A 24,722-nucleotide genomic window follows, 5' to 3' on the forward strand; every position below is an offset into this window, starting at 1 on the left:
TGGGGAGGTGTGGCCACAGACTTTCTAAACTAACTTTCCTGAGACCTACCAGCAAAGGCAGTAACTAGACCCCAAGACACTTGGACGGAATTGCACTCCCACACACCCAGCCTTCCCTGTCCTTAATGATGCTCAGTGGGACTACAGTTCTTTCTCTCTAGGACAGAACATTAGTGCCTCTGTGGCTGGAGAGAGCATTAACTGAAATGTGTGCTAATGCCAGAAGAGGCAGGGCCTGGAGGGTCATAATTTCAGAGATCTGAAGCAGGCTTGCCTAGCTCACCAGAGAGAAGCTCACATAAGCCAAGTACTTGTTGGTCGCTGGCCAACAGTGTCAGCAGCATCAGCACTGCCCAGGAGGTCATTAGAAATCGTCCAAGGCTTAGATTACATGGTCAGACCCTGATGGCTGCACCCTAGCCCTGGAGTTCTTGGTTTGATAGGTCTGGAGTGAGCCTGAGAATTGGCCTTTCTGATGACATCTTACACGGTGCTGATAATTCTGATGCTACAGTTTCTTTTGTTTTGAATTGTCACATGCAAGTCCAGGATGGGGAGCTAGCAATTAGATGCAGTCAGAGACCTCTCTTTGGCACTGGTTTAGAGCCGAGCTTAAAGCATGTTCCTTTGAGTTCTAATCCGAAGCCCTAAGGATCTTCTCTCGGGTGCTCCCCGTGTTGGTCAGATTCTGTTTAATTTCAGTCTACGGGATCGTCGTTGTGTGCCCCAGAAGATGATAAGCATTGCTGCACACAGACTAACAGGGCACAGGTTCTAACTGGGAGAAGACCCTAGGATTAGAGAGTATTTGTTGACTGACATAGGAGACACATCACAACAGAAAGGCCTGGAGTTACAAGCATCAAATATATGAGTTTGTACAGGATTGTGCAACAGTTTGTACATATACAGGACTTCATCACCAGGGCAGTAGAGAGGACAGGCTCCTCCTCTGTGTGAGAGTTCACCTACTGTTATTCTCTTGTAACAGGCAGCTGTGAGGGCCTCCATCACTGCCCATGTGGGCACTCCCTGATGGTGTACCCAGACTTCACTGATGGATACAACACAGTTGCTCCTGGTGGGTGCCTTCTCCACTTACCAACATCTCACCCCAGTGGTATACAGCATGAGCTTTTAAATGCTGATAGACTAGAGCAGCGTTAGCAGCAACCTCCCGATAGCTGGTCATTATTATCCTGCCGCTGACATTCTGCATCCTCCTCACAGAGGTCACCTCAATTGACTTGTTATTGTTACAGGATACCAACCCTCATCTTTGTGACACTTCACACTTCGTGTTTAAAAAGACTGAAATGGCTCAGCATGTGTGAGCAGTGCTACTTCAGAATTCCAATAGAGACGAAGACCAGCTGAGATGTGCCGCCTCATGGACTAACAACTACTGGATTCCTGGCTTTTCTGTCAGGCACTGTTAGACCACAGATGATAAGCCACTCTAATAACACACACACACACATGCAACACATAATTATATTATATGTTATGTGTAATGTATTATGATGTATTACATACCATATATTTCTTATATGTTATATAGTAAATAGTATATAGTATATAATATAGTATATAGTACATGTTATATATTATATATTGTGTGTTATATATCATATACTATCCCCATATATGCAATATATTACATATTATATACATTATACACTATAGATTATATATGTTATATGTTATGTACATTATATATTATGTACTATATGCTATATATTATATTATACATATTCATTCATCACTTCTATTCCTTTAAAGAACCTGACTAATACACAGGAGTTTAGGGGGAGATATGAGGATGAATATGATCAAAATACAATCTATAAAATTCTTAAATGAAAATCTACTACTGTAGAAGCTCCCTAAAATGTATACATATGTAAAAGAATTTTGATGGGGGGGGAGACAATACCCCAAAATATGACAATCTCCCATTATATGCTATCAACTAAAAACCCCAGTAACAGGAGTGGATGACTTTTTGAGCCATTAGGCCCTCAGCGCACGCACAGGACCTGAACAAGATCAAGCCAGACACAATCCTAGTACAACGGCAGGGGAGTGAGATAAAAGTTCCACCGTAGCCAAGAAGCTATTCCCAAATAAAAGCTGCTATGAGAGGGGGAAATAGCAGTTTTCTACAGTTGTGGGGCCGTGAAAGGCAGCCTGTTTTGGTTGAATGAGGCTTGCTCTGGTGACCCAGTAGAAACCCAGTAGGAAACTCTACAAGGGATGGAACAGTGAGCCACATTCACAGATACAGGTGTCTGACACCACAGAGCCCCCAACTCCATAATTCTGTGACTATAAGTCACACAGACTCTGTCCCAAGCTTCTGGCATTCTGGCTAGACTCCACCCCCACAGTTACCTGGCAACAGCAAGGTAGCCCAGCCCACTATAAAAGGGGCTGCTTGGCTCCTCACTCTCTTTAAGCTCTCACCTTTCTTACTTTCATCTCTAGCCCTCCTTCTCTCTCTCCCTTCGCCCCTCTCTACACATGGACATGGCTGGCCTCTCTCTTTCTTTCTACCTTCTCTCTTTCTTTCTGCTTTTCTATAATAAAGCTCTAAAACCATAGACAGTCTCTGCTCATCAAGGCCTGCCACACTTGAACAATGGGATAGGCTTTCCTCTAAAAGAGTCGTGTCTAACCTCCAGCCCTGGAAGGCCTTCCTGCACTCCAACTACAGACTGGACCAAGTACTCTTGCCAGCATGGGAACCACCCAGCACCCCCTCTCTCCCTGTCCTCCCCTCCCTTTGGTCCTGGGGATGACCAAGCCACTCCCTGGGCCCCCATTTTGTTCTCAGCTCTTCTGCTGTGTCCAGTGGTGTCTGGGATACCCAAGACTGAGTACCTGTTACCTCTGGCCTCCGTGAGGCCCAGAGACCTCAGAGTGACCCTTGTCCAACCCCTATGGACTGAGTCCGTAGCTTTCCACAGCCAAACACCCACCCAGGGCTGCATGGAAAACATGTGGCAGTCCTCCTGCATCTGCCTGCACAGAGCACCAGAACTCTGGCGGCTGGATTTTCTCCCACTTCGTTTATTCCCCCATGCCCACTGCCCCTCATACAATGGTGATACTGAGTGAATTAGACACATACTCAGGAGCAGTTGGCAAGAATAAATCCAACTCTGTGGTTTTTAGTGGGCTTTTCTTTTGTTTTTGTTCTTTCAGAGAAAGGACATGTAATTGCATGGGTGGGGAAGACGGGGAGGATGCCAGGTTGATGCCATAGAATAAATCTTCGGTAGATCACAGAAGAACATGTTCCCAAACTAAGGAAAGACCTGCCCATTCAACTACAAGAGGCACAGAAAACACCAAAAGATGGGACCAAAGGGAAAGTCCCTGTGTCATATTACCCTTAAAAACTCTAAATACATAAACACAGGAAAGGTATTGAACGCTTCTAGAGAAAAGATACATGTCACACATAAAGGAAGCTCAGTAATAGCAGCTGACTTTTCCATGGAGACTTTAAAAGCTAGAACTTGGAGAGCCATGTGCCCCAAGTCTTAGGAGACTACAGATGACAACCCAAACTGCTATACCCAGCAAAACTATCTACCATCATTGACAGAAAAGGAAAAACTGTCCATGATATAAGCTAAAAGAACTCACCCCCACCAAACCAGGCCTACAAAGAATACTGGACATGATTGTTTAGATTGAAAAGGAGAATGGGCATAACAAAGAGGCTGCGCAAAGAAAACAAACGGCCAAAGGGGAACAGAAAGCAGCAACACAACACTCTTCACAGTAACTGTTAATGCCTGCAACTCACCAACCAATAGATCGGGTTAGTGGAATGGATGGAAAAACAAGAGCCATCTGTTTGTTGCCTCCAAGACACTCATCTTACCTTCCATGATAGGCACCAATACCGAGCGAGAGGATGGAAAAGGTATTCCAATGAATGGGACTGTGAGGCAAGCAGGCGTCACTAACCTAATACCTAACAGGATAGACTTTGAGCCAAAACCAACCAGAAAAGACAAAGACCCTTCATTCTGATCAAAAGAACAATCAACCATAAAGACACCACAGTCCTAAGTATATTCGTACTGTCTTAGTCAGGGTTTCTATTCCTGCACAAACATCATAACCAAGAAGCAAGTTGGGGAAGAAAGGGTTTATTCGGCTTACACTTCCATACTGCCGTTCATCACCAAAGGAAGTCAGGACTGGAACTCAAGCAGGGCAGGGAGCAGGAGCTGATGCAGAGGCCATGGAGGGATATTCTTTACTAGCCTGCCTCTCCTGGCTTACTCAGCCTGCTCTCTTATAGAAACCAAGACTACCAGCCCAGAGATGGCACCACCCACAAGGGGCCTTTCCCCCTTGATCACTAATTGAGAAAATGTCTTACAGTTGGATCTCATGGAGGCATTTCCTCAACTGAAGCTCCTTTCTCTGTGATAACCCCAGCTGTGTCAAGTTGACACAAAACTAGCCAGTACATGTACCAAACATAGTACACCCAATTTTACTGAAAACATATTGACCCTCAAGACAAAGATTAGCCCCCAACAGAATAATAGTGGTTGACTTCAATACCTCACTTCCTCCAACTGGCAGGTCATTCGGATAAAAAGTAAACAGAAAGATGGGAGTTAAATGAGATCATAAATCAAGTAGCCCTGACAGATATCTATGGAATATTTCACCTAAATACCACAGAACACACATTTTTCATAGGGCCTCACCCTGCCCTGAAATCTGGCAGTCTAGGGCTGCAGGAAGACAGGAAGTCATTGTCTTCAGTGGTGTAGCCACTGGGAAGCTACCTCTGCTATGGTTTCGCCCCTTTGCCCGAGGGACTGACCCTGGTTAACAGGTCCCAAAGCAAAAACTCAACTACAAAAACTAAGAGAGGCAGGACTAGCCTCTCCCTCAGCAGCTTTGGGAGTAACCGACCCTACATGGTACCTTCATTCCAGACATTAGATCTCTGTAACTGTGAAAAAATACATTTTCATTGCTTTTTTTTTTAGTGTTTTATACATTGAGATAAGTTTAATCTCATAAAGACAACCAAAAGCTTTAAAATGCCCATCAACTTTGAATTACATAAGTACAGAAATGTTGTTTCCTATGTAGGTAACGGATTTTTCACCCGAGTTGCTCAAGTGACCAAACCACCCATAATTATTTATTAATTCACTTTACATCCTGCCCGCACTCCCCTCCCTCCTTTCCCCCAGCCCCACCCTCACACACCCATTCCACCTCCTAGAGAAGGGGAGGCCACCCATGGGTTTTAAGGACTCAATATTGTGGTAATGTGTTATCACATCACCACGAGGAAAATACTTCACAGCACAATGGACTATTACATAGTAATGCAAAAGAATAAACTATTGACATACACAGTAAGATGAATAAATATAAAAATAATCAATCCACAAAAGGTACATATTATATAACATTATTAATTTAATATGCTGCAATTGTACTTTATAGTGACAGAAAACTTATCAGTAATTGCTTCAGGATGGGAAAAATACTAAAGGCAAGTAAGGTGAGTTAATAATTAAAACCAGGGGGCAGGGGGAATGGCTCATCGGTTGAGAGCACTGACTGATCAGACACACACACACACACACACACACACACACACACACTTTGAGGCATAGCCAGTAGCTCACAGCTGTCTGTAACTCCATTTCCAGGGGATCTGACACTCTCCCAGACATGCAGGCAGGCAAAACACTAATGCAAATAAAATTCAAAATAAATGAATCATTTTTTAAAATAATTTTAAAGAGATGCAAGGAAACTGTGTGTCATGGGTAAGCTTTGACCTGAGCTGTCAGGTGTACCATCTCACGTGACAAGAGAGACTGGGTGGGTGGAATTAGAATTTAATTTTGGATGGAGTGGAAGTGTCAGTTGGTTTGTGGACCATGTCTGTCCATGAAGGGATAAAAGTCTACACGGTGTGAGAAGATGGGCTTTTCTATCGGGGGCTGGTCCTGTCATTCTGTCACGGGTTAAATAATTGTGACTGCACTTCAGATTCCAGATGAAGGATTTCACACTCTCCTGCGGCTTCACTGAATCTCCCCCGCTATCACCCAGGCAGACTAGGGGCTCTGGGATGGTGTTCTTCTGCATGCCATCTTGCTGAACCCATGCCAAAGTTCCCACTTTGCTGGGAAGGCTGCACCTTGGCCCCAGTGCTTCTCTAAGGCTGCTCCTCCCGAGAGCCTGGACAGAAAAGCAGCAGCAAGACCTTGGTCCTGGTGCTGCTTAGACTTTTAGGAACCTTAGCTTTCAGTTTAATATTCGTTATCGCCAATTATTTTTGGCGATTTTTTTCCAAGTCAGAAACGTTTGAAATTCAGAACAAAAACATTTATCTTTACAGAAACCTTGAAGTCAGGTTTCTCAGGCCCTCTTTGGAAACTCGGAACAGAAGATAAATTCTGCTTTTTTGGGTCTCGCTCTGAAGATCAACAGATGTTTTATAAAACTATATAGAGGACAATAAAGGAGGCAAGGTCTCTAGAGACTAAACATAAAAATGTCATATTGTCTCTTCATTTCACCGACATGGGGTGGAGGTGACAGGGCCAGAGGCGAGCTGGGAGAGAGCTAATCCCCGCCCCACACACACCTATGACGTCATAGCTGAAGTCATAAAGTGTTGGGAGGAAAGGGTTAGCCTCAGGAGGAGGGTTGTGGTATGGGGTTCAGAAGGGAGAAAGCTTAAGGGGAAGGGTGTGAAGCATGGTCAGGTGAGTTTCTGACGGTGTGGAAGCTGAGGAAGGGTGTCAGTGGGAAGAGGAGGATGGAGCCCCACCAAAGGCAGGCGGGCTTGTTCCTCATCTGGACGTCTGCTTTGGCCTTGCAGACCCCAAGCATAATGACTATAGAGTTTCCTCCCCACAAAGCAATTGCCAGTGAGAGCTGACTGACCTCCCTCTGCCCAGCTTCCCCCCCTTAGCAGATGACTGATTCGGCATTCACGGTCTGCTCCTTTCCCGTCTTGCCTTAGATCCTATCTCAGCTAAGGAGCCTCTGGCCAGCCCCTTTCCTACATTGTTAAATATGATTTCTTCAGCTTATGAAGGAGAGCTTTCTTTACACATACCTCCCCTTCACACACACACACACACACACACACACACACACACACACACACACACTCAAAACAAGGACATCTATTGATGTAAGCCATGACACAGGTTCCTGTGCAGAGAAAGAGTATTCTTACCGTATGTCTGAGAGTCTCCTCTTATTTATTTCAGGGCCTGAAACTCTCTCCATCTTCAGCTCCAGGGGCCTGGCCATACCAAAAAAACATAGGCAAGAATGACATCTAAGCAGCAGAGAAGGTAGATTGCACCACCCACACCCTGAAAGAGCCCTTTGCTTGGCTTTATCTGCAGGGGGAGAGGCATCTCCTCTCCTCCCATTTCCATCTGGCCGCACCCAGGGTCCATGGGGACTTCTTTGTGTTCCCCCATCTCCTTGGTAGAAGGGACAACAGTCTCTCCATTCTAGCCAAGAAGGTGGGCTTGCTCTGTTCCTCTAAGGGTTGGCTGGGCGCTTCATCCTCCAAACACGGATCGTCCCAGAGCCAATGCTCTCTGAGCCCTTTGTGCCCTTTCTAGCATGAGTCTAAGCCAGACATTCAAAACCATGCTTCCAGATTGGAGAGATGGCTCAGTGGTTAAGAGCACTGACTGTTCTTCCAGAGGACCTGGGTTCGAATTCTAGCACCTACATGCTAATTCACAACTGTAAACTCCAAAATCTGACACCCTCACATAGACATACCTGCAGGTAAAACTCTAATATACATAAAATAAAAACAGTTTAAAAATGCTTCCCTCGCACTAGGATAGAAAAAGACAAAGCAAAAGACTATTTCTGTTAAATAAAAGAAGCTAAGTAGAAGACCTAGACAATGTCAGCTAAAATGAAAAGAATACAGTTTCTGTGGGTTTTTATACATCAGGGAAGCTTCAGGAAGGAACCAGAGCTTGGCTCAAGTCCTTGAAGCACATGACAGATGTTCTGAGATTAAGATGTCTTGGACTCTCTGCTGAAGAAAAGGGTGTTGTTGTTGTTGTTGTTGTTGTTGTTGTTGTTGTTGTTGTTGTTGTTTTGTTGGCAATAAAAGTATACAAGACACTGGACAGATAACACAAATCACAATAATGTTTGGAATGTACTTAACCACTGCAAAGGCCTTCCTATAAGTCTCCAAAGCCCTTTCCCTGTGTCACAGCCTGATCTGCTGCTCATCGGAGCAGGCCTTTCACACATTGGTGCCCAGCTCATGAAGGCTCAATCTTTCTACCTCAAGTTCGGGTAATTCTGTGTATCTGTCTCTCTCCTGCTCCAGGTGTCCTCTCTTCTGCTTTTCTGTTCTCATCTTTGTCACTCTAGCTTCATGACAACACACATATACAGAGAGAGAGAGAGAGACAGAGAGAGAGAGAGAGAGAGAGTTACTTGTCCCACTGTCCTTATCAACTGTGATTAGTCACCACCTGTTTAAAAGAACTTGGATTAAATATCAACATGGGCTGGAAAAAAATGGCTCAGTGCTTAAGAGCATGTATTGTTCTTTCAAGGACCCAAGTTTAGTTCCCAGCATCTGTGTCGATCAGCTCACAGTCACTGAAACTCCAGTTCCAAAGTGATCTGAGTCCTCTGGCATCTGAGGGCACCCACACTCATGTACACATACACACACACACACACACACACACACACACACACACACACACACACACACACACATCTACATATAACTAAAAATACAATGTCTCTATAAGCAAAGGCCCTGGTGGATCCTAATCTTGTTCTCTATACCCCTGGAACAGATGTATAGAACCCAAGGGAATGAATGAAGGATATTTTAGGATAAGGGCCATGGCTTAGACTGGAATGAGGAATGGCTATGCTCAGATAACTTGAGTCTCCTGTAGGATTCCTGGGCGATGTCTATCCTGTTCTATCCTGAACACATGCTCATTAAGGGTCCTGTCTTAAATAGAGATCTTCTGGGGCTCAGCATCCTTTAGGGACTCTTTGCTGTCTTCTGGGTCCCCAGACTAATAGAGAGTAAGGGTACTAATGCTTTCCCTTGGAAAAGCTACTTTCTGATGGCAGGGGCAGTTTAAGCAGGACCCCAGACAGAGACAGCAGGGTCCTCGGGTTCTTAAGTATGTTTTCCCTCCATCACCTTCCCCTCTCTTTTCAAATCCTATCTGAGGGACTCTATCCAGAGGAGCCTGAAACAGGTCTATGAAGCAATGGCCTCTTGCAGATCATTGTCAATCTCTTGGATTCCTTTGGGGTATCACGCCTACACAGTCCACATGTGACCAGAAGCTCTGAGTGAAGGTTTTTCAGGGACCCCATACTCAGCCCTCCCTCCCGGATGATGATGGCATTCTAGTAGTACTTAAGAATAAGACCTTGTTGGGCCATAGATGCACTACTGGATTTTTGCTTATAGCTCATTTCATTTTGACACTACACCCCTGACTTAAAGAGGTCCCTGTACTATACCACCCTTGTATTGTCGTTCTCTGAAATTGCATTTCCTAATAAAGAAAACAAGAATAAGACCTTCAGTTCTGCTCCCCGAGATGAGCAAAGTCTTTCCAGCTCTTCCTCAGTATGCCACTCCAACTCTATCAGAAGTCGCCAAGGAAAACTAGAATGCACTTGGGGACACAAAGACGACAGAGGTTTTATAATTGCATGCACTTCCTCCAAGGGGACCTAGGTAGGTCAAAGACAAGAGAGGGGAGTGGCTCTGACAGGCAAGAGAATGGTGCCACCTTCAGCACTGCTGAAGTGGCGTACTCAACGTTCTGTATAACGACAGAGCACGCCAAGAAGGCGGAGTTATGAGTCCCGGGGTGATGGAGAGGTGGAGGCGGGCTAGGAGATGTAGAATAATGACTATTTCTAAAATTTAAGAATTCTCACTAGTCCACTGGAATTGAGAGAAACCTTGGGGTTGTCTTCCTCATCCGGTTTCTTTCTTTTTCAGCACATCCATTGAACAGACAAAGCCACAGGTGAGTCAGTCAGCCACGTGTGTTGGTTTCTTGGGAGCTCCTGGAGTGTGGGGGGAGAAGAGAAAAGCTGTGTGGCAAATGTTACATCTTTGAGGGACATAGGCTTTGGGGGGCACAGGCTTTGGGGGACATAGGCTTTGGGTTTGGCTTTTTGAGAGTCTGGTAGATCGACTAATAGCAAGGCCAGGTCAGAGGTCCAACAACATTTCTGTATGTGAAGGTTCGGGGGCAGGCTATCAGATGTTGACAAGGCAGATGAGCATAAACTGGCTGTTGATAAGGCTCTGAGCTACCTGGGGTGAAAAATAGAATGTCTCTTAGAATTTCACCTCAGTTCCAAGAAATCTCTCTCAACCCACCAGTTAAGTGCCATGCCAGGCCTTATTCTTGGAGAGGTGGGATAATGTTTTCAAGATGTGTCTGTTGTCTCAACAGGAAAGAGATTTGCTAATCACTGAGACCCTGTGGGAGCAGGTAAGTACACGGGTGGCGTGGGAGGAAGTCGGGGGGAAAGAGCTCATTTCTCTTCCTTTAAGCAGATTAATGATGAAGAGTCACTCTGGACCATCCTGTCCTTTCCTCTCACTCTCTGGGCCCCACATCTTCAGCCCTGCCACCCCCCCTTCCCTGTACATCTTTGTGCGGCTTCCAAAACCCTCCATTCTGGCCCTGCCAGGAGTCCTGTTTGTGTTGTTTGGTTTCACGGCTGTTGAACCCCTCAGTGCTAAGGGACCTCCACAGACTCCTAAGCATGGGTTTGGCCTCTCCGGTGGGCTCAGTGTGCTGCTGCTGTGCGCTGACCCGCCACGGTAATCATTGGTGTGCGACTGCCTTCCCAAGCCCTTTTAAACGATTTAGATGTTCCTCACTAACTCCGTCTACAAGGGTTTAAAAGAAAACTCAGGTTGGAGAACACTGAAGATGAGCCCCAGTTCCGTGTTCTCTCCCTGCAACACCCCTGTGTAACAGGGAGATGGAACCCCATGGAAAGCAACCTCCAACATACAGACTAAACGGGAACCTTCTGTCCCCAGGACCGTGGATAGATAACACCCCAGTTAGCAGAGTTCTGTGTAACTGGCATGTTTGAGCACCACTGTGTGAATCTTGATGAAACTGATGTAGTTTTAATTTCCTTGAAGGTGCGGGGCAGTGGTGGCGCACGCCTTTAATCCCAGCACTTGTGAGGCAGAGGCAGGCGGATTTCTGTGTTCGACGTCAGCCTGGTCTACAGAGTGAATACCAGAACAGCCAGGGCTACACAGAGAAACCCTGTCTCAGAAAAACAAAAACAAAACAAAAAATTTTTAGGCTAAAAATGGTAACATTGAAAAATATGGTAACATTGTTCGAACTGTTTACTGGACACTTTGTTCCTTCTTTTGAGAATTGTCCGTACAGCTTATTAACCAATTGTTGACTGGAAGACTAGGGAGGGTGTGTTTTTAATTTTTGCAGTTCTTTCTAAAGATACCAGCCCCCTCTGCTGTACAGTTGGCAGAGACTGCCTCTCATTCTGTAGCTGCCTCCTCGCCCCGGAGACCTTTTCCCTTGCTGGGCAGACTTTGATTTATGTAACACCCTTCTTCAGTTCTCGAAGTGATTTTCTGTGCTGCTGGAGTCCCTTCAGAAAGTCTCTGCCTTTGACTATATAATTAGTTTTTTATTTATTTTTTCTCCAGTCAGGCATGCATGCCGGGCTATTCCCAAGCCATTCACTTCTCATTAGTGATGCTCAAAGGCAGGGGGCTGTGGAATGATACATCTAAAGCCCTGAAAATAAATAACTGCCAACCAAGGTCACTACTTACAGTAATGCTATCTTTTTTTTTAATTAACAGGCAGATAAAAACAGATCAAGACTCTTTTAGTATTCATATCCCACTCGCTTTATACTTACTTTTTTTTAAGATTTTTTTTTTTTTGGTCCCTTTGAGGCAGGGTCTCTATATTGAGCAGGTCTGGCTGTCCTGGAACTCTTTGTAGACCAGGCTGAACTTGAACTCACAGAGATTCACCTGCCTCAGCCTCCTGAGTGCTAGGATTAAAGGCGTGCACCACCACTACCAGCTTATATAGAAGAATTTAATTGGAGTTCTCTTACCCAGGGGATAATTCTCCCCAAGGTCATAGATTATCAGATAAAAAACAAAACCAGATGTGGGATAACACCTCCCAAGTTATTGGTGAGACATGTCCAAGGAGCCCCCCAAAACAATAAAAAAACTATTGCCGATGTTCTGGATTGTCCCCCAGAGCCTAATAGTAAAACCCCATTGCTGAAGACCACATTCTTCGGTCATATGACATGGGCATATCAAGTTGATGTTCACTAGGAAGCTTCCTGAGTGGCTAGCTTTCATCATATTGGGAAGCGCTATACAGGCTGCTGGGGGAAAGACGGCAACAGTCTTAGCCAACTGTGAGCCCTGTCAGCTACAATGTAGCAAGGTATGCTTAGGAGTGCAGGAGCAGCAAGTCCTAGCCATCTTTCCACCTGAGTGGACCCAGCCTGGTGCTGTCTTCACACGCCCTGCTCAGTCTCTCTCCAGCTTGATATTTGTGGTGGTTTAAAGGGGAATGGCCTGAAGTACCTGCTTTCTATACTGATGCCAATAAGTTAGGAATGGCAGGCTATAGGTCAGAGAAAATGAGCAAAGTAATTCAAAGCCTATATACCTAAGTTCAAAAATGAGAACTTTTTGCAGCTCTTGAAGTATTATTAGCTTTTTCTACATCTCTTAATATAGTTACTGACTCTCAATATGCAGAAAGAGTTGCTCTGCATGCAGAAACTGCTGAATGTATTCTGGATAATTCAGGACTAACTTGGTTATTTATACAACTGTAACAGGCAATCCTAAATAGAAAGTAACCATCATACATCACCCATATTAGATCTCATACAGGCCTTCCAGGTCCATTTGCACAAGGAAATGAAGATGTTGACCGATTATTAGTAGGAAATGTGTTAGAAGCCTCAAAACGTCATGAAAAACAGTATCTTAACAGTAAAGGTTTAAAGGAACAATTTCTCTCGCCTGCCAATAAGCCAAGGAAATTATAAGGAAATGTCCTACTTGTTCTCTGTATAACCAAACTCCTGCAGGGAGTAACCCCTGGGGTGCCAAAAGAAGTAAAATCTGGCAGATGGATGTGTTTCCATTTTGCAAAAATTAGAAAACTAAAGTTTATATGCACTATACCATTGATACATATTGAGGGTATCAATGGGCAACTGATTTGGGTTCTGAGAAGGTTGATTCTATAATTACACATTCCCTGAAAGCAATGGGTATTATAGGGATACTTGCACAAATTAAGACTGGCAATGTCCCTGCAGATATATATGTCTCCAGCAAGATGAAGCAGTTCTTTACATACTATAATATAAATTTACAGGCATACCACACAAACCTACAGGACAACTAGTTGTAGAAAGATCTAATTGCACCTTAAAGAAAATGCTTATAAAACAAAAAGGAAGAATAAAGACCCACAGGGACAGATTAAATAATGCTCTGTTAACTTTAAATTTTCTGAATGTTAGTGGGAAAGGAACAGCAACCAAGAAACTGGGTTATAGAAAAAAATGTATAATTAAATCAGCCTATAGACTATAGAGGTGTGTTAATATCAGAATGGAAGCCAGTGAAAGTTTAGTGTTGGGGACACAGGTTTGTTTATATTTCCACAAAAATGAAAAGCTGTGGATACCATCAAAACAGATAAAGATGAGAACTGAGCAGGACAGGTATCCTGGAAACCTTGGCTACTGACCCAAAAAAGCGCTGATTTCACTGAAAATGTCTGTGTTTATAATTTCCTACTCCACCCAGCATAATTAATGGCTTAGAGTAGAAAGGGAGAAATGTCATTTTGCTCTGGAATTTTGGTTTCTTTTAAAATAAAAAACACAAAAATGTTGTAAGAATGTCTTTTTGGTTTAATCCTGGGTGTGGGATACAGAGTTGCTTTGCAGCAGGTGATTATGATTTGCCTCCTGCTCTAGCAGAGGCGTGGTTTTGCCAGTTGCAGATAGTTTCTGTGATTGATGTGTGGTATTTGAAATTCTGGAAACTTTTCAGAGGATATATATAAATGCTAGGGACCTGAGATGAGAGGTAGGTGGTTGTTGGTCAGTCATGGTTTGGGGGTGAGGGGGTTGTGATTTGTTTGTAGTTGTGCTCAAAGAAGAAACAAGAAAAAAATAGATTCAGAGATCTCTATCACTCTCTTCCCCCTCTGTCTCTCCTTTCTAGTGATAGGGGATGAAACTGAGGGGATAAAGGGAGGGGAAAAGAAGAACCACAAAGTAGCAAAGACCAGCTACAAGCAAAGAAGAAATGAGAGAAATGAAATTCAAGAATATCTCTCTCTCTCTCTCTCTCTCTCTCTCTCTCCCTCCCTCCCTCCCTCCCTCCCTCCCTCCTTCCCTCTCCACTCTTTCTTCTCCCCTCTCTTTGCCTGTGCTAATAGATCAAGATGTAAGCTCTTAGCTACTGCTCCAAAGCCATTCCTGCCTGCTGCCGGGCTCCCTACCATGATGGTCATGGACTCTAATCCTCTGAAACTTTAAGCCCCATACAAATTATTTCTCCTAGAAGTTGCCATGGTCATGGTGTCTTATCATGTCAAAAGAAGAATAACTAAGCCACTGTCCTTAGAGTGTTGATGGGCATGGGGTGTGGGATACAGCATCTTCCTGGTGTCTGCCACTGACCTCATGTGGTGGTATGAGAACAGTCCCCATAGACTCATATATTTGAATGTTTGGTTCTCAGTTTCATTAACATTCTCTACACAGCCCAGGTATTTTTAGATAGATTAATAAAATTCAGTCACCACGTACAAAAATGGTAGCCTAGAGATCTATGTAGAGTTGAAGTCATTGGGGGGTTATTACTGGGGCTAGAAAGCCCCAGCAAGTTGGAACTCACATTTCACACAGTGGAGCAATTAGGTTATAATATAATATAAACTGGGAGATTAGGAGACTTAATTTCCATAAAAGTTCCCTCTAATAACGGGATAGTTTGTAATGCTAATCTTTTTGCTTTGTTTTTCCCCCTGTCAGGTGCTAATGGCCTTTAAAGGAATACAAAAGGAGGTGAGGTTAACTCTGACTCTCTAAATTCCCTGGACTTTAACATGGCTTTTTATCTCCATGCCCTGCTGAGACGTGAACTCTTTCCAAGGTTTTCATTTCAAAGAATATGACTGACTTGTTATCCCAAGCAACCAAGGCAAGAAGATGCCTAACAACCCCCCTTTGAGAAACTATAGTAAAATACTGGGGGAAAGATGAATTTATCAGAAATTCTCTCAATAGAAATTTCTGACCTGGTTCTATGAAATGCTGATCAGAGACTACATGAAGAGACCCCCTCCGGGTAGCGTGACGCCTTGGGAGGTGGTGTGCCTATTAACTGCAGGAGGTGCAAAGTTTAGCCCAGGTCTAAACTTATGTTCTTTATGCAGAGTTCAATATCTTTTCTAAACACTGATCAAATGTTTAAACACTATACTGACGCAAGCACCATACTGCTGGCCTTTCCCCAGAGCCTAGCTTGCTCAAAATGCTGAGGTGCCTCAGATCCACCAAGTCCCCTGCTGTGTGTCCCTGTCCCTCCTCCCATCCTCCTCTCTCCTTTTTCTTCTCTCTTCCTGTGCTTATTCCTAACCCTCTTCTTCCTCTGTGTGTGTATATGTGTGTGTGTATATGTGTGTGTATATGTGTGTGTGTATGTGTGTGTATGTGTGTGTATATGTGTGTGTATATGTGTGTGTATATGTGTGTATATGTGTGTGTGTATATGTGTGTGTGTATGTGTGTGTATATGTGTGTATATGTGTGTGTATGTGTGTATGTGTGTATATGTGTGTGTGTATATGTGTGTGTATATGTGTGTGTATATGTGTGTGTGTATATGTGTGTGTATATGTGTGTGTGTATATGTGTGTGTGTATGTGTGTGTATGTGTGTGTATATGTGTGTGTATATGTGTGTGTATGTGTGTGTATATGTGTGTATATGTGTGTGTATATGTGTGTGTATATGTGTGTATGTGTGTATGTGTGTGTGTATATGTGTGTGTGTATATGTGTGTGTATATGTGTGTGTATATGTGTGTGTGTATATGTGTGTGTATATGTGTGTGTATATGTGTGTGTGTATATGTGTGTGTGTATGTGTGTGTATATGTGTGTGTGTATATGTGTGTGTATATGTGTGTGTATATGTGTGTGTGTATATGTGTGTGTGTGTGTGTGATATGCAGTTACCTATTAAAAGACTGTATAAACTATAATCAGAAGAAAACACATTATTTTGAGCATTTATCGTATCATAAAACAAATATCATAAAACAAGAACAAACTTCTTTTGTTTTGTGCCTCTGAAAAGAAGACATAATTTCATTAAAATTAGACTGTAAACATAATCTGAGCCCCGTGTAATCTTAGGAATAATCTTCCTCGCCTCCTCGTTGGAGAGGAGTGATGGACGAGGGGGGCTGAGAAGGGGCTAAAAATAAACTTCCTCTACATCACCATCAAGATTGCTCCAGTCCCTAGAACGGTGTCCCTTTCTGTGGTCCCAGTAGCCAGAGCACTGTCCTGCCGCAGTGTCTGGAACTTCCTCTCTCGAAAATCACACAGACTTTGCCTTTGGCTGAAAGGTAACATGGGCTCTCGATGGAGATCAGAAATCTCACGGTCTCACCGGGTGCACCGGTGTTTCGTCGTTTTTCGTTTCGTTTTGCCTCCGGGGTCAAGACACCTCCTCCCTATCTAGAATTTCAGTCTTCAGAGACCACAGTCTCCTGCAGACAGAACCCTTTTGCACAGAAGTGAGACTTGTGTGTGTCGGCTTGTAGCTTCTCCGGGTGTATATGAAGTTAACAGTCCATCTGCTCCTGCATCCCTTGCAGAATGCCTCTCTGGTGCTTTCTCTTGCAGTCTCTTCCCTGATAGATCCTTCCTGTTGGTTCAGACAAGATAACCCTAGCCGTGGTACAAGGAAATTCTTTTGAATGCAAATACTAAGATAAATCAAGCAAGGTGCTGGGGAGAGATTTCTGGGGTTCCCAATGCCCACCGGGAGCTAACAAAGCTGTTAAATCCAGTTCCTGGGATACTGCGCCCTCTTCTGGCCTCCACAGGCACTGTGGGACACACCAATACATGCTGAGAAAACTCATAATACATAAATAAAAATAAATATTATTTTAGAGAGTATGAACGTTGGGAACTGGGAAATTCCCTATTTCTTATTAGTCAAAACTAAGACCCACACTAGAGCAACCATCTGAGTGCCTCGCATGAGCTCAGTAAGACCAAAATGGACCAGCAGCAGCTGTGTGCCCAGCAGTAAATAGAAAGGACTTGCAAAAGGCCCTTTCCAAGTCTACAGAGAGTCACTGGAGACTCCATGAGGAAAACAAAGGGAGAGAAGGAAAGTCGAAGCAGAAAAGCTGAAGAAAACTTAGCAAACGCATCCAATGCGCTGCTAGTCTGTTTCGTAATGGGCGGTGTCTCCCGTATGTATTGAGCATCCACGGCCACGCGGTGCATGCAAGGCATCATTCTCTTAATCGGTCAGCTTTGAGAGATACATAAACAGCAGAAGCTCTGCTGCTAGGGAATGGAGAGCTTCATTCACACATGTTTGCATTTCCCAAGTACACATCTGACATCCTCAACATCTGACCAATCTGCGGCCAGCACACCGAACATCCCAGGGTACCAACCTTGCAAGTCTCTGACCGCCGAATCCTCATTCTCTTTCAGCTTCAGGAAGATGCTCGGATTCGAGGTAAACAAGAAAATATGCCAAGGTCTGGATATGGGAGTGAGGGATGGAATTTGAGGGTAAGGAGTTTGCCCCAGAGTCTCATCTGACGATCTGCTGTCTGGACCACAGATGGACTCTGGCTCCCTTCCAGCCAAGCTGAGCCTGACTTTCTGTGAAGCCACTTTTCCACTCCATGCAGGCTGGTCACCTGTTATCTTGGTTAACACTGTTGTCACAGCATGTGACACTTGTCATAGACTGGTGGCTTATAAACAACAGAAATGTATTCCTCATGGTTCTGGAAGCTGGAAAACCCCAGAACAACGTAATGTTCTTAATGGCTCTCAATTTTTTTTTTTTTTGGCATAGTGGAAATGGGATAGACATTGTCTTTTATAAGGACATTAACCTCACTGATATGAGAACTCTGGCCTTCTGATCTAACCATCTTCCAAAGACCTACTTCCAAAACCATCACGATGGGAATCTGGTTTCAATATATGATTGTAGAGGGGCCACGTCCTTCTGTCTGTAGCCCTTGGACAGTGACGGAAGGAGCTTGAGATGGAAGGAATGACCCTTGAGAGACTGAGAACTCTTAGTGCTCAGTCAGATGTAGCTCTTTTCAATAGAGGAGAGGCAATACACAGCACAGAAGGGCTCTCTCTCTCTCTCTCTCTCTCTCTCTCTCTGTGTGTGTGTGTGTGTGTGTGTGTGTGTGTGTGTGTGTGTGCGCGCGCGCGCACGCATCCCATCAGAGGCCACAAGAGGTCATCAGATCTGCTAGAACTGGCATTAGAGATAGCTGTGGGCCACCCACTGCGGGTACTGGGACTCTGGTCTTCTGAAAGAGCAGCAATTGCTTTTAACTGCTAAGCTATCATCCCAACCTAAATTTTAGTTCCCAAAATATACAAGTATCTGGTGTTATCAACAAAGCCACACTTGGGGTTCCTTCCTCTACTCATCTGAGAAGAGAACCCATTAGTCGTGGTTCACTTAATCTCTGTACTTAGTCCAACCACCCAGGTCTCTTGCTGAGATGCACAATCGTGTGCAGGAGTCCGAGGGTGGGCTTGAGTTCTGAGGGTCCAGATCTGTTTCCCCTGGGATACCAAAGCTGCTGATCTGTCTGTCAGGATAAAATGAGATTAATTCAGGGACCTCCATACGCCATGAAAGCACCGATAGGCAAAGGGGCAATAGCCTGAAGATTTGGAGTGGGGGGTCTCTCTACAAAATAGAACTCATAGAAGTTCAAATCCTGGGAATACTTAAATATGGTCTAGACAAGATTCCCTCTGATCTTTCTTCAAGCCTGGTCCATCACGCCCACTCCAGAGCGAGGCTATGGTCTGGTGGAATCCATCGTGAGATGTCACTGAGGAATGTTTTCTTGGATAGGAGAGTGACCTCTAAGGTCAAAGGTCAAAGGACAACACTTACCCCCTACCTGAAGGATCTTCTCTAAGCCAACTTGACCTCCAAGAGGTCATTGTGAGCAGAGGAGATCTCTCTATGGATGCCCAGGCTGTAAAACATTAGATCTGGGATATAATGGCAGCTACTGCTTCCCACTTCCTTAAAGAGAAAAGGTGATGGATTTTGAGTGATGGGAACAATTCAAAGCTGAGACTGTAGCTCAGTGGCTAAGACTTTTTACCTAGCATGCAGAAATCCCTGGGTTCAATATTTAGCATCAGGTAAAGCCTATAATTTAAGCACTCAGGAGGTAGAGGCAGGAGGACCAAGAGTCCAAGGCCATTTTAGGATACATCATATCCTGTCCCAAATAATTTAAAACCCACAGAGAGTGGGGAGAATTCTGTCAGTAAAAGACTTGCCATGCAAGTATGAGATGAGGACCTTGGGTTCAATCCCCAGAACCCACAGTGTGTGGTTGTATGTGCTTGTAACCTCGTTGATGGAGAGACGAAGATGGATAGATCTTTGAGGCTTGCTGGCTGCTGGCCTCTCCTTACTTGATGAGTTCTAGGCCAGTAAGGGATCCTGTCTCAAAAAGCAGGGTTAGACAGTGCCTAAGGCTGACCTCTGGTCTACATACATACATACATACATACATACATACACACACACACACCACTTCTTTCCCATAGCCAAAACAAATGCTGTAAGAAGAAACCAAAACTGTCCTCCCATGGCACCATGTGAGACTGAGGCAGTTGACTGACCAGCACTGGCTGAGGAGAGACTTCCAGTGCCGCAGCTACCTGTTGCCACATCCTACGCCCCTCTAACGGGTCTAAGTTACCATGCATGAGCCTGCTCCTCCGACTCTGGCTGCCTTGACCCTCAACTAGAAATATGAGCTTGGCAGCTGGGGAGACAGTTCCCAATCCCTGTCACAATTTCCCTCCGCAGGCATGAGTACCCGTTCTATGGCACTCGTCCCACCTGTCCCCCCCAAGACTGGGTAAGTATCCCTATTCTCATGGTCTGCAGAAGGGACAACATATACCTGGATATGGGTGTGGTGGCCAGCCATAGGGCAGGCTATGAGCCTGCCTTCAGGAGCCTATAGCTGTAATCCATGCTCTCCTGAGACAGCACGTGTCAGGCCTCCCTCGCTGTCAACTGAAGGTGAATGGCAAAGTGAAGGCTTCCTTCTCCATCCAGAGCCCCCACCAGAAATTCCTCTGGACCTCACCAGAACAGATTTGGGGGAAATTCTCCTCATTGAACTGGGGAGGAGCAAGCTTGACGTCTAAGGTTCTCTGTGTCTCTCATAGGACGCCAAAGCTGATGATAAAGACACAGGAAAAGACAGTGAGTCAGAAAGAAAAGCTATGAAGAACAATAGGGAGTCAAGGGCTTCCTTAGCAGGTTATAAAGAAAATAATGGACGCTTCAGAGTCCTGTGGCCCAACACTGGATACATTTCCACAGAACAGACTGCGGGGGGAGATCCATCCACCATGCTAGGGACTTCATCCAAACATCAAGAATGACTTCCAACCATGACGGCTGGAAGGGTTTTAGGGAGTAAGAAAGAAAGACTATATAGCATCATACTTCACATGAATTTAGAGACTTTAAGAATATATATCTATCTGGCATGTTTCAGGCATGTCCCTGCCTAAACCAAGAAGTGGAAAAGGTGAGCCCCACCCCCACCCCCAGGAACCATGTCTGAACATAATTTGTTCCTCTCAGAGCTCTGGCCTCATGAAATAAAGCCATTCCAACTACCATTTATTCACTGGGGCTCTGTGCAAGTGCTGAGCCAGGCAAGCGCTCTACCACTGAGCTTCTATGCTCAGCTCTCTCTTGGGATTGTTCATTTTGAGACATGGTCTTACAAAGTTGCCCAGGCTGACCTCAAACTCATTCAGTTGCCGGGGCAGGCCTTGAACTTGGAATCCTCCTGCCTCAGCCTTCCACGTGGCTGGAATGACAGGTCCTCACAACCATGACCAGCAAGAGCATATCTTTTAAACAGATTGGTAACTATGCTTTAACTCGATTGGTCCTAAACATGTAAGGAACACTGATATGCAATGTTATTACAGAAACTCTTAAGTTTAATTATCATACATCTTTGCTATATGGATCAATTTTGATTGGCCAAATTCCTCTAAGTCTATCATCTAATCTCACTAGTCCTCTGAAGCAAGCCAGAGACATTTTCCTGATGAACATTTGCTTCTGATGAGTCCTAACACCCAACAAGAGTTTTTTTTCATCATGGGATTGGAATCTCAGAGTCAGTGATGTCTGTTTCTGCTGGTGCCAAGGTCCAAAGACAGTAGAGAATGTGACTGAGGCACAAAGAGTTGTGTCTCTCTCCTTTACGGTCTACCAGCCCTCTTATTTGATGCAGAAGCTTCAAGCCTCCAGATCTCTCTACACACATCCCCAAATAAGAATCACAGCTCAAATTCTGGAGAGAAGTCATCGGAAGCCCATTCCTACCCCGCAAGGATGCAACCCCGTGACCAGCCAGCCTTCTACCCTAGACTTTAAACTTTGTCATCAAGGAATGTCTCCTGTGTTTCTTCCAGGTATCTACTCAAATACCCTTCCACCTTCGCTGTCTACCCTTCCTGACTATCCTGCTATGTATAGCCAGAACCCAGACTTCCCGGGTACTCTTGGTGCAACATGGCAGAGGACTGTCTTGGCAAGCAGGTGCAGTCCAGAGCTAAGGGATGAGATTGAAAAGCAGACGGGTGAGGGCAGGGCCAGCCCATGTTCTTGTGATCTCTGTGGTCATGACGAAGAGCATAGATGGTTCTGTATGGGAAAGAGTATTCAAGAATCAGAGAAAAATTGGACGTAAAGATATGGCATGGTGAGAAGGTTCAAACACTAACGAATACAGAGCCCATAGTTTCTTTACAGAAGGCATTTTAGAAACTCCCATTATTTGGGGGGTTTGAGTCAGTATCAAGAGTCAAACACTAGGTAGACATGCACAATGGCCTCTATTTTAACACAACTGACAATCCACACAACCCCCTCTCTAATCCTCCTCCCACCCCCTTATGATCTGTTCCTCCCTAAAGTCCCCCTTCCTCCATTCCCAACCTTTTGTCTCAGTTGTTGCTGTCATGTTGAGAGCCAGTGAGTTTAACCAGAATCACCTGTGTTTGCCTGGGTCTGGAATTATCTCTTCCATAGGTCCTGAAGAAAATGACTGCCTCTCCCCCAGAATCTATCAGTAGTCAGTAGTTCAGAAAGGATGGGTAGGCCCGGTTCTCCCCAGTCCATGATTGACAGTTGGTAGGCTCAGTCTTGTGCATGTTCACTTCAGGCAGCCATAACTGACATGGAGTCATGGCCGCATTGGCTCTTGCCTAGGCCTCAGCAGGGTGTGGGATAAATGTCCTGTTTAGAGCTGAGCATTCAACTGTCATACCCTCTTTGAGCACCCTGAGTGGCCATGGGTGACCCTGAGTGGCTGTGGATGACCCTGAGTGGCCAAATGTCTTTGCATCCACCACCATGCCCTACAGAGAGACTTCCCTGACTAAAGATGAGGGTAGTGTTTGTCTATGGGCAAAAGCATCAATATGTAAAGGCACTCAGGTGGCTTCAGATTCTTTCACATAATACAGTTGAATGTGACCCCCCCCCCAGAGACACTATTTAACGAACAAACCATTTCCTCAACCCTCTTTACACCTTTGACCTCAGGCGCATCGGACTCCTAACCCCATATGCAGACTTCCTCGGATGCTTGCCCTCTCCACAGCCTTCTTTAGGGCTTACTGAGAATCTCCCTCAAGACACAGCCTGAGTTATGGGTGATGGGAAGATGGTTTTATCTGCCTGAGTCTTAAGAGAGTGACTGTATATTTTCTTAAGTGTCCCCTTTCAAATATTTGATTCTGTTTCCCCAGTAATTGAAATATATGAAGATTCTAATATCAGAAAATAAGATTGCATCTTTCTAAAACAGAGAATTAGTCAGAAAGCTTTTATTATCTCTCAGAAACCCACTTTTGATTCCGGTACTAAAGCAGAAATCTTTCCCTTTAGTGTAGCAAGCACACAGTAAGGTGGCCCCTGCTCCCCTTGGGTGTCTGGATGGAAACCTGAAGCTGGTCACATCACCAGGAGCACCCCTTCCATGGCACTGACCAGTGAATTGTCTTTCAGGGCCCAGCTCAGTCGCCTGATACTCAAAGGCAGTGAGACAGACACCATCATTGACAGAATCTACCAGCATCGACTGTGAACTTGGACATCACTTGAGAGCCAGGCACATCCTAACTGCCAAGCAAAGAATCCAGCAGATAAACAATGGAGGAAATAAATGTGATGTAAAACAAAGGTCTGCTTGGTCCTCCCTGGGTTGTGGGATGTGACAGCAGAGCCTGTAAGTCATGGCTCTGTGCACTGGGGGGAAACCCGAGACATAGCCTGTAAGCTCACTTGTCTCTTATTCATCTTTGTGGGGTTCAGTGACCTCTTGTGTGGAAGTAAATGGGTGTCAGGAGTGAGGGATGAAGGGAACCTTCATGTCTAACACACCATGTCCTGAATAGTCTCGAGCTACCGTTCCAACATAGTCACCCCACCCATGGGAGGACCACCTAGTGCAACAGAATTCCGTTATACTGTTTAGAATTTTGTAAATATAGATACATATGTCAGAAAAGACAGCTTTTATTTCTTCTCTAAACAGACCTTGAACAAATAAACACAGGATATTAAATAACTCTGAGGCATAGCATGTAATCCTATGGAGTAAGAATATGTCACACAGCCAATGCAACTATAACTCACTAGAGCAATATAGTAAGTTCTTAACTTGTTCGCTTCCTTGTATTTTGGCCTGGTACTAGTTTAAGGGCAGATTTTAACTCGTTAATTAACTGTTCGTTAAAATAGAATTAGTAGGGGAAGTTGCATAACAGTCAATGGTAATTACTGGGGTTTTGCCGAAAACAAAACACTGGATGCAGAAATTCTGTTTTCATATTAGTTTAACAATATTTAAGATATGCTCTGATCCTATTTCTAAAAGCAGAAAGTCAAAGGACAACCTAAGAAGGAGGAGGAGGAGGAAGAGAAGGAAGAAGAAGGAAGAAGAAAAGAAGGAAGGAAGCAGCAGTGGGTAGAGGGGAGAAAGAGACTGTCATGGGGTGACGTGATAAAAGTACCTGATATGCATATACAAACGCCGTAATAAAACTCATTGTCAAGTGACTACAGAGGGTTGTCTGCCTCAAAGGTCTAAATAAAACTACAGCCTTTCTCTGCAGTAAGAGAACAGCAGTGTTTCTATTGCACTTTAAAATATAAAATATTCCTGAAAATAGAATCAAACAACCAAAGAAAAAAAGAAGAAGAAATTACAGTAGCCTATACCTGATTCA

At 44.5% G+C, this 24,722-nt stretch overlaps 1 long non-coding RNA gene across 1 annotated transcript; it reads left to right on the top strand.

Moving 5' to 3' along the window:
- The first annotated feature begins 6,730 nt into the window (after nucleotides 1-6,730).
- On the top strand, nucleotides 6,731-24,421 carry 1700031M16Rik (RIKEN cDNA 1700031M16 gene). Its single transcript, NR_015496.2, has 11 exons — nucleotides 6,731-6,773; nucleotides 7,287-7,373; nucleotides 10,055-10,082; nucleotides 10,518-10,556; nucleotides 15,160-15,192; nucleotides 17,874-17,898; nucleotides 20,260-20,311; nucleotides 21,719-21,899; nucleotides 23,500-23,674; nucleotides 24,029-24,141; nucleotides 24,374-24,421. It is a non-coding gene; the product is annotated as an RIKEN cDNA 1700031M16 gene (long non-coding RNA).
- Nucleotides 24,422-24,722: the final 301 nt, after the last annotated feature.

Source organism: Mus musculus, chromosome 15, assembly GCF_000001635.26.
Source record: "Mus musculus strain C57BL/6J chromosome 15, GRCm38.p6 C57BL/6J".
Taxonomy (NCBI): Eukaryota; Metazoa; Chordata; class Mammalia; order Rodentia; family Muridae; genus Mus; species Mus musculus.